A 10,549-nucleotide genomic window follows, 5' to 3' on the forward strand; every position below is an offset into this window, starting at 1 on the left:
TTGTGAAATGATTACCATAATCAAGCTAATCAACACATCCATCACTTCACATAGTTGTGGGGGGGGGTGTGAGTGGTGGTGGTGAGACCACTTAAGACCTACTCTCTCAGTGTTTTTCTATTTTAACACATAATTTAGATTTGCAAGTGGCCTGGGATTGCAGCCGTGTTCACGAACAGAGGGAATGGAGCCACATGCCGACCGTGTTTGTGGTTGGAGCTACAGTTTTATTTGCTTTTCTGTCCCAGTCTTCCCAGCTGTCTGTGGCTCTATTACTTTTATCACAGAAAAACGATTTTTAAGACAGAAAATACACCTGAGACTCTGTCAGAGAAAAATGACAAATACCACACAATTGATGCCTTTCAAATGACCAAACCTAAAATTTGTCCAAATCCTTCTGAGATTTCCAAGCCTGTGAAGGAGGCAGTAAGAAATACAAGGATCTCTGAGATCCTGAGTCCAGGTCTGGGCAGGTGAGGCCCCCGCTCAGTTCCCGGGTTGGCCCCAGTCTACACAGGGAGCCCTAGACCCCTCTCTCTTAGCTGCCCCTCTTCCCTGAGCTCGGAGGCCCTCCTCTGTTCTCCTTCCAGAACAGTCTGCCATCCTCCAGCCCTGGCGGCCCTGTCACACAGCCTGTTTGCTGGCAGCACTCTGATATCCAAGGCAACATCAGTGATTTTAAATATTGTGACCGATTCAGATGTCACTCTGGGCCAACTTGGCCCTTTGAAATTTAGATAAACATGGCTCAAATGTCCTGATTTCACAACCGGCTCAGGTCCAGACTAAAACCCCAAATGGACACACGACACACAGTGTTCTCCCCTCCTCCCCCGTGGTTCCCACTCTGCTCTCCCAGCAGTGGCGGCGGTTGGGGGACCTCCGTTCAGCTTCTGGTCAGCAGACCTGTGCCCTTTGCCAGTTTCCTCTAGAATCCAATCACACTTAGGATGTCCTGGGATGGGTACCTTTACTAAGATACTAATGGCCAGGTGGGTGGGGCTCCAGGGCTCCCTCATCAGAGAGCTCAGGGGTGGCTCTTTAGCTGGGCTAGAGCTGAGGGCACATTGACATGAAAGTTGCCATCAGCCAACTGAGGACAGCACCAGAAAATAATCCAGAAAGATGTTATTAATAAATACTTTTCTGGGGCTTCCCTGGTGGCGCAGTGGTTAAGAATCCGCCTGCCGATGCAGGGGACACATGTTCAAGCCCTGGTCCGGGAAGATCCCACATGTCGCAGAGCAACTAAGCCCATGCGCCACAACTACTGAGCCTGCGCTCTGGAGCTCTGTGAAAGGAAGCACTAAAGAAAACCCAACCTGCAAATGTACTCAGGTCAGTTCTGCCTAGAGCTCCCGGCAGTGAGTGGGGAAGAGGATAGGACAGTTAGGTTGCTGTATGAAATGTAAAGTTTCTGTGATTAACAACAGTGTTCCTTAGTATCGCCACACAGTGTCTCTGACCCAAACTTGAAATTTCAGCATTCAGAATTCTGCCCCAGTCACTTTTCTTTTTTTTTTACATCTTTATTGGAGTATAATTGCTTTACAATGGTGTGTTAGTTTCTGCTTTATAACAAAGTGAATCAGTTATACATATACATATGTTCCCATATCTCTTCCCTCTTGCATCTCCCTCCATCCCACCCTCCCTATCCCACCCATCCAGGTGGTCACAAAGCACCGAACTGATCTCCCTGTGCTATGTGGCTGCTTCCCACTAGCTATCTATTTTACATTTGGCAGTGTGTATATGTCCATGCCACTCTCTCACTTTGTCACAGCTTACCCTTCCCCCTCCCCATATCCTCAAGTCCATTCTCTAGTAGGTTTGTGTCTTTATTCCCGTCTTACCCCTAGGTTCTTCATGACATTTAAAAAAAGTTTTTTTAAATAAATGTTTAAATAAATAAATAAATACTTTTCCTTACAAACACATTACCTAATAGGCTTTTTTAAAGTAGAATCTAGAATTTCCCCTAATGACCAATCAATTACTTCACCAGTACATTATCGTTTTCTCTTAATTTCTTCCTTTCATGAGTTAACCAGTAGTCCCATCAATTTGGGAATATGAAACACATACTTTGCCAATTTTTTTATCCTTATTTGTGGTTGCTGGAGAAGATGGGAGTGGATAAATCCCCTCCAAGTGCTGGCACTCAGCGTCCCTCAAAAACCAGGTGGCAGGGCCCTTCCCTGGACTTCCTGCCCCTTGAGGGAGGGTCCCAAGGGAGGACCTGTCTGTATACCCAGCCCTAGCAGTCCACCTTAGTGGGGTGGGCTGTCCAGGGCTGGTGTGGGCTTTCCAGAGAGGAAGGGGTTGTCTCCTTCCACCTCTGGGGATGTGTCCCGGGAGAGCCCAAGAGGCATGGGGTAGGGGGAGATAGAGGACCAGGGCTGGGTCTCCATCCCAGGTAGATTTGGTTATGGGTGTGTGAAAGGGTTTAGAGCAGAATTCTGCAAGCATCCACCAGTCCTGTCCTGGGGGTGGCGACCCCAGGACCCGAGAAGAGGAAGCTGGGAGAAAACTCAGCATGGCCACCTTTGGGGACCTTGATTAGTACGTCATAAACCGCTGGCAAAGCAAGCTGCAGGCAGCTGCAGGGGCGAGTGTGGCCAAGAGACAGCCAGAGCGGCCGCTCCCGATACGGCCACCAGGCGGCGCAGCGGTGCCAGCAGGAACTCGGGGAACTGACAATTCCCTCCCGCCAACAATGCCCTCCCTACACTGCTGTCCAACTGTCAACCCCGGGCCATCCACCCGTGTCACCTCGGTAATCTTCACCGACGCCCACGGGAGGTGCCATCGCCATGTTACAGACAGCCACAGACTTGGCAAGTTTCCCCGCTGAAAAGTGGTGAAGCAGGACTGGAGCCCAGACGCAGTCTGCCCACAGGTGGGAGACCACCCAGCCCTTGTTTTTTATTTTTGCTGCTGCTGTTGGCTGCGCGGCATGTGGGATCTTAGTTCCCCGACCAGGGATTGAACCCGCGCCCCCTGCAGTAGACGCGAGGAGTGTTAACCACTGGACCGCCAGGGAAGTCCCCACCCAGCCCCTGTTTTATAGTCACCATTGGCGCCTCAAGTGTCCCTCCAAGGCTGATGAGGCCTGGGGAGATGAGGATGACCCGGGCAGGCATGGATGTGGGACAACGGCGGCCCTTCGCCTCTCTAGACAGCCTCTCCTGGGGCCCCTTCTCCTGTGAGCCCCAGCTTTCCTTCCACTCCCAGCTCAGGGGCTGATGAGCAGGGTGAGGGGTTTTTGGCTCAGTGAATAATTTTTTTTTTTTTTTTTGCGGTTCGCGGGCCTCTCAATGTTGCGGCCTCTCCCGTTGCGGAGCACAGGCTCCGGACGCGCAGGCTCAGCGGCCATGGCTCACGGGCCCAGCCACTCCGAGGCACGTGGGATCCTCCCGGACCGGGACACGAACCCGTGTCCCCTGCATTGGCAGGCGGACTCCCAACCACTGCGCCATCAGGGAAGCCCAGTGAATAATTTTTTAATGGACTTTATATTTTAGAACAGGTTTAGGTTCCCAGCAAAATTGAGGGGAAAGTTCAGAGATTTCCCATTTACCCCCTGCCCCCTCATACTCACAGCCTCCTCCACTACCACCATCCACCACCAAGTGGTACTGTGGCTACAGTCAATGAACCCACGTTGACACGTCATCACCCAAAGTTCATACCTGACTGTGCGGTTCATTCTTGGTGTTGTACATTCTATGGGTTTTGAGGAATGTATAAAGACAGGTATCCATCATTGGAGTGTCATACAGAGCAGTTTGATGGCCGAAAAATCCTCTGGGCTCCTCCTATTAATCCCTCTCTCCCCCCATCCCCTGGCAACCACTGATCCTTTACCATCTCCACAGTTTTGCCTTTTTCCAGAATGTCATATATGTAGTGGGAATCATAAAGTATGTAGCCTTTTCAGATTGGCTTCTGTCACTTACTAACATACATTTAAGTTTCCTATAGTCTTGGGACTTCCCTGGTGGTGCAGGGGTTAAGAATCCGCCTGCCAATGCAGGGGACACAGGTTCGTGTCCCGGTCCAGGAGGATGCCACATGCCGCGGAGCAGCTGGGCCCGCGAGCCACAACTACTGAAGCCCATGTGCCTAGAGCCCGTGCTCCATAACAGGAGAAGCCACCGCAGTGAGAAGCCCCGCACACCGCGACGAAGAGCAGCCCCTGCTCTCCACAGCTAGAGAAAAAGCCCGCGTGCGGCAACAAAGACCCAACGCAGCCAAAAATAAATTTTTAAAAATACATTTAAAAAATGTATGATGTTAGCTGTAGCTTTTTTTGTAGATTTTTTTATGAAGTTGAAGATGTTCCCGTCTTCCTAGTTTGCGGAGAGTTTTAGTCATGAATGGCTGTTGGATTTTGTCAAATGCTTTTTCTGCATCTATTGATAGGATCATGTGATTTTTCTTCTTTACGCTGTCGATGTGATAGATTCCATTCACTGATATTTGAATGTAGAATCAGGCATAAATCCCACTTGGTCATGGTGTTGAGAGAATAATTTTATGCACTAGCCCTGTGACAGGTTATGCATCCCAGGTGCTACCACACCCGCCCACCCCAACAAAGTCGACTCGTGAGACTGCAATGCTCATCCTGACTCATGCCTCTGATTTGGAGAACTCCCTCCTTCCCTCAGTTTCCAACTTTTTAGAGCAAGTAGATATGGCCAGGAGCCCACAGTCCTGACACTTCCCTCCTCTCTCCTCTGCTATCTCAGGGCTCTGCCCACTTCAACTGGAAGCCACCCCAAACCTTAGGCAACAGATCAGGGGCCTAGCAGGTCTGGATCGCCCTTCTGTTGACTCTACATCCCCTACATGGTGAAACACAGGCTCCGTGGCCGAGCCCCTAGGCCCACACAATGTCCCCAGCTGGCCTTTTCAGCCTTGCTTCCTCTTACCTCCCCACTCCAGTTCCCGGCCCCTTAAACTCTGGCTACAACAGACAAAAAATCAACGGGTGGTGCATTCATCCTGTACATAATTACCAAGAGCCCCTTTATGCCAGGCCCTGAGCTTGGTTCTGCAATACAAGGCAAACTAGACCCAGTCCCTGCTCTCAGGAGCCTTCAGTGCTGTGGGAAAGAGATGTGAGTAAAGCAACCCCTGTAACACAGTTGGGGAGTCAGTGCCAGAACAAGGGTGACACAGGGGTCTTTGGAAGCTCTGCAGTCTCCAGCCTCTCTGTTCCTTCTCTTCTACTCGGCTTTTTAAATGTTCTTCCTGGGGAATTCCCTGGCGGTCCAGTGGTTAGGACTCGGCGCTTTCACTGCTGTAGCTGGGTTCAGTCCCTGTTGGGGATCTAAAATCCCACGAGCCACAGCCAAAAAAAAAAAGTTCTTCCTGGATTCTTGGTGCAGCAAACTCCTATTCATCCTGCAAAACTCAGCTCAAATGGTTTCTATTTCATGAATTGTTTCTTGGTTGTCCTTTCTGCTCAGGCAGACTTAATTGCCCCTTTGCTTTTATAGCATTTGATGCATGCTCCAAGGCCCACCTTTGGTTCACGCTACACTGGATATTCCTGACCCCAAGTACAACTCCCTAGGACAGTGTAATGCTGGTCCCTATGTGGCCACCACGTCCCACCAGGCAGCCTGGGCTTCTGCTTTCAGCTCCAACTGCATCCCCCCAATTCTCCCTCTGGTGCCAGCATGAGACCTTCCCCAGTCCCCCTCCTTTCTGCTGCAAGCACTTTAATCTCCAGCCTTCTCCCAAGACTAGAGAAGCATCACTTAAAGCATCCTTGAAAGCGCTCAGTGGCACTGGGCATTGGGAGTCCAGACAGGGCCACCCTGTACGGTCGGGCGGGATGTGCACATTGCACATCAAAGAGGGTACCATTCACATCACGGGCACGCTGGACATCATAGATTTGTATGTTTAGTGCACCAGTTTCTTGACAATCAAGGGACTTGAGGAAGACTTTTACGAATTTTCACAGGGCAATGGCCCTGGGCCTGAGGTAGCCGAGGCTGGAGGAAGCCAGCTGCCTCAGGTGCTGAACAACACTGAGGACGCTGGGCCCAGGGAAGTCGAGGGAAGGAGGGGGAGGGGAGAGCATGGCTCCAGACGCAGCCTCAGCCCTGGGCTTCCCCCTGTTCTGGACTTTCTGCTCCTGGTGGCTCCCACTGGGCCAGGTACGAATGGCTACTGATTAACGGAGGCCTCCAGGCAGCTGTGTGTGGCTTTTACCATGAGCTATCGGCATGTAAACTTTTCAAAGTCAAGTGTGGGTGAAGAGGCATCTAGCATGGAGATCGAGAACAAGGCTGTGGGTGTGGTGAGCAACGGGTTCAGCCCCAGCTGTGCGTGACCTTGGACCAGTCATCTCATTTCTCAGCCTCCACATCTGTGGGTTTGGGGCAGCAAGGCTACCCACCCACCCCACGGGCCTTTCGCGGAGTAGAAATAGGACTTTGCATGTAAATTGCTTAGCACATAAACCTGGATATGGGTGACCATCAAAGAATAAAATAGCAGTGGGATGGAGGCCCAGCAAGAGGCACTGGGCTCTGGGACCTTTAGGAGACCACAAACCTGTTTTAATTACTTTACAAAATCAGAAGAAAAAAAGTGAATATATTAGTAATGAATGTATAGCGGCAAATCCAGCCTGAATTATGTTTGTCTTTATACCAATGCACTTATAAAATATATCTTAAAACAATTTTAATGAAGGAAGGGACCCAGGAAAGCAGAAGTTCTCAGGGCCCATGGAAGTCACAGCACAGCCCTGAGCCCTACAGCGTGCGAACATTCTGGACGCCCGTTCTTTGGGGATGTCAGTCCACTTTGCAAATAACAACGAAGCTCTGAAAAGGACACAGTGGAGGACAAATTCCAGGCAGATGCTCTTGGGGCCCTCCCACCATGCCCACAGCCCCACTGTTGTCCTGGGGGAGAGTGGAAGACAAACCACACATCTGTACCTTCGAGGCCTTGACAGTGGATGACAGAAAGTATTGATCCAGTGATTTGATTCTGGGTTCCCCTGGCGATGGTCAGGTTCAGATTCTCATTGGAGAAAAAGAAACAGGAAAGCACTTGGCACCAGAGACTCAAACAAACCACTCTGATCCAGGAGGGCTGGCGGCAGCCAGAGCTTATAAATAACTGTGGCGTGGCCCCAGCCCTGGAGCCAGTGCATACAGGCCGTCCCGCCTGGGCCTCGGCTGGCACCCGTGGCATCAGCGAGCTGTTATTTGCTGCTAGAGAAGGAGGGAGTGGCAGAAGGCGGCTCGGGTGACTTTCATGGGTGCACTTGCTCTGGTCCCACATGTAGACAGGCTCCCAGCCGGCCAGCATGGGAAAGGTCATGGGGCTAATGTTACTTGCCTTTTGAACGAGTGTCCCTCAGAGCCCCGCAGCCTGGGACCCGAACGTGTTTATTATGAAATGTGTTTTAACAACCCGTGCTGCTTTCTTCCAGGGCGAAAGGATGTGAGAGGAGGGGTGCACGTGGGCAGACTCCTAAGAGCCGTCGGGCTTAGAAGCTGTGGCTGTGTGCAGGGACAAGGGGTTGCCACCCTCGGGGGGTCTCAGTGAGCCCATTGTCCCGTGGGCACTGTCCCTTCTCACGGGACCTGGCTGTGCCCTGCCAAGCTGTCAACCTCTTGCCATCACTCCCGCTTACACACACCAAAAGGAAGCAACAGGCCAACCTGCCTGTCACCAACCAGGTTAGACTCAGTGTCTCCCTGTACAAAGAGAGAATGCTCTCTGGGGCCACTTCCGGGTCTGACCTCTGGTTCCCAGCCTGACTAAGCATCCCTCTCCTGACTAGGGTACTTTAGGGGTGGGAAGAGCTGCCGAGGAGAGGACCTTCTGAGCAGGGCAATAGATGACCCCCAGGACCACTTCCAAGGCCTGGCCACTGAGGTTTGGATTTAACCCTTTAATCCCCCAGCCCCCCACCCCACGCCCCCTCAGGTTCCTGCAGTGCTAGCTGGTGCCGGAATGGAAGATCTCAGGGAGAGGCCAGGCCAGAGGCTATCTGAATTAGATTCCCAGTGTTCTTTTGAGTATTAGGGAGCCAAAGGCAAGAGCCCTGGGGGAGCTGAGCGCAGAGCAGGCCCCTGCCTGGCCACGGCCAATCACAGCCTCCCACCGCATCTCCCTCCCACGTGGGCAAAGTGGAATACTAGCGTCCACCACGCAGGTTATTCCAGGGATTAGATGGTGTAAGTAGGTTAAGGCTTAGCCTACATAGTCCCTGACACATGGCTAATGCTGCTTTATTTTAATATACCTTACAGATGAAGAACAGAGACTCAGGACTGTATTAATTTCCTGGGGCGGCCATAACAAATTTCCACCAGCTGGGTGGTGGAAAACAACAGAAATGTACTCTCTCACAGTTCCAGAGGCAGAGTCTGAAATCAAGGTGTCTGGCAGGACCTGGTTCCCTCCAAAGGCTCTAGGGGAGGAAACTTCCTGGCCTCTAACAGCTTCCAGTGGCTCCAGGCATTCCTTGCCTTGTGGCTGCCCCACCCCAGTCTCTGCCTCTGTTCCTCCTACTGTCTTTTGTGCGAATACCAGTTATTAGATTTAGGGCCAATGACAGATAATCCAGGATGATCTCAAGTAGAGATTCTTAATTACATCTGCAAAGATCCTTTTTTTCCAGATAAGGTCACGTCCACAGGTTCTGGGTGGACCTATTTTTTTGCGAGGGGAGGGCACCATTCAACCCACCACGGGGTTTAACACCCCACGTGAGTTCACGGTGAAAGGGAAGATAAACCAGCTCCTTCAATGCCCGCCAGTGGTGGACGGGGAGAACCGGGCACCAGGAAACACGGAGCGTCCAGATTCCCCACCGACGTGCTGAGAGGTTACAAGCAAAGCCAACAGGTCTGCAGGTAGAGCTGGAAATGGAGGGAGAGCGAATTCTTCGTAATCGCTCTGAAAAGCCACCTGGGCCCCCCCTGCTTCCGCCGTGACAGGTCACTCTCATTGAGAACAGATGCGTGTGACTCTGTACATGTGACACTCCCTCTCAGATTAGCTTCTGGAACTGACTTCTTTGGCTGCTTTGCTATTTCCTAACCCTGCTGCTGTAATCACATTTGATCTGGCATCAGAAAGTCGTCCCTGCCCTGAGACAGGGCCACAGTCCTGCAGACAGGGCTAAAATTCTGCCACTTGCAAAACTGTCCCCCATTCCAATCCCAATTTGCGTCTCAGAGCAGAGGGAGGCGAGGGTCCAAAGGTGAAACGACCGTGACTGTTTTCTTTGTGCACGACCTTCTCTACCTCTGGGACCCAGAGCCTAAGAGGCTTCACAGGTGTGCCAGCTCCTGTGTAAGGACAGATCTGGGCACCTTTGAATAAGCCTCCTTGGCAGGTCCTGAGCCCGCCTGAAGCCAAAGTTGGCGCTGTCATGAAAGTAACCCTGAGTCAGCCTGAGAATTCACCGTGAGTGTGACTAATCTCAGTGGATTATCACCTTAAAGCAATCGATAAGGGTATGGTTTTGTTTGTTTTGTTTTGTAACAGCTTCATTAAACTGTAGTTCACATAGCATACAACTCACCCATCTCAAGTGTACAATTCAATGGTTTTTAGTATAGTCACAGACTTGTGCAATCATCACCACAATCAATTTTAGAACGTGTTCATCACCCCTTACCCCTTAGCCATCACCCCCTAATTCTCCGTCCCCTCAGCCAGTGACAACCACTAGTCTTTTCTTTCTGGCTATAGATTTGCCTATTCTGGACATTTCATATAAATGGAATCATATAATACGTGGCCTTTTGTGTCTGGTTTCTTTCCCATAGCTTAACGTTTTCAAGATTCATTCATGCTGTAGTCTGTATCAGCACTTCATTCCTTTTTACGCTGAGTAACATTCCATTGCGTGGATGGACCACATTTCATTTATCCATTCATCAGTTGATGGACATTTAGATTTTTATGCCGTTTGGCTATTATGAATATGCTGCTATGAATATTCATGTATGCAAGTTTTTTAAATGTTGCTTTCCTTTTCAAATCACCAGCCAGAAGATGTACAAATGCCCTTAGGAGAGCCACATGCACTGTCTAGCCTGCAGCACTAAGAAAGCATGGGTTATAAATCCTTCAATGGCTTGACACAGAGGTGGTTGTGACTTAAGCATCAAGGACCCTAGCAATGGTCCTCTTGTGGTCAAATATTTGCGAAAGTGAGATATTTAACTGCAATTAGTTAAATATTGCTTCTTTCCATTCAGACTTTCCCTCCAACTCTCCGCCCCTCCTGTCAGGGGACATTACGGTGGCTGCAAACCATGTTTGGGGATCTGGTCAGGGGAAGATGAGTTGGGTTTGGTGGAGAATATTTATACGGCTTATGGTCTTCCGGAAATGCCTCCACTGCTCCCACGTCTCCCACAGCAACGGCGGGGGGAGGGTAGAGAGCCTGCAGCCAAATGTGGGGAAAAGGGCACTAGGAAACTGCCTTCTGGGCAGCTGGGTAATTTTTTATTTTTTAATATTTATTCTTTTTTTTTTTTTTTTG

This window comes from Lipotes vexillifer, unplaced genomic scaffold (assembly GCF_000442215.2).
Source record: "Lipotes vexillifer unplaced genomic scaffold, Lipotes_vexillifer_v1.1 scaffold575, whole genome shotgun sequence".
NCBI classification, from domain to species: Eukaryota; Metazoa; Chordata; class Mammalia; order Artiodactyla; family Lipotidae; genus Lipotes; species Lipotes vexillifer.